Raw genomic sequence first — 640 nt, forward strand, 5'->3', positions numbered from 1 at the left:
AATGTCAGTCCAACCCCCCCCCAACAATTAGGATCATAGTGCTCACTGAGGAGGAAATGTAATATGAAGTAAAAATATACACGCAATGTCAGTCCTTCCAGCTACTATAGAAAGATGCCCGAGACTAAGAAATTATTTTCTAATAGTTTTGGAGGTTGGAAGTCCTCAAGCTGTCTGATAAAGTCCTGCTCTGGGCTTCTGAGATGGTTTCTGGTTGCCAAGTCTTTACAGGGTAGAAGGTAGGAGAGCAAGCAGGCAGAGGTTTCAAGCCTTTCAAAGGCATCAGTGCCATCCATAAGGGCACAGTTCTCAGAGCCTAATCATATCCTAAGAGGTCCATCACTTGCTATTGATGAGGATTGTTTCTATGTGAGTTTTAGAGGAATTCCAGTGGTAGTCCTGGGGGACCAAATGTACTCTAAAGGATCATATTCATCTATCCTCTTTCTAGCCTCATGATCAATATGCCTTTCATAAGAATGGTATATTGGTCCGGGTGGTGACAGAACACGCCTTTAATCCCAGTACTCGGGAGGCAGAGGCAGGTGGATCTCTGTGAGTTTGAGGCCAAGCTGGTCTACAAGAGCTAGTTCTGGGACAGGCCCCAAAGCTACAGAGAAACCCTGTCTCGAAAAAAAAA

The sequence above is a fragment of the Microtus ochrogaster genome, chromosome 10 (genome assembly GCF_000317375.1).
Source record: "Microtus ochrogaster isolate Prairie Vole_2 chromosome 10, MicOch1.0, whole genome shotgun sequence".
NCBI classification, from domain to species: domain Eukaryota; kingdom Metazoa; phylum Chordata; class Mammalia; order Rodentia; family Cricetidae; genus Microtus; species Microtus ochrogaster.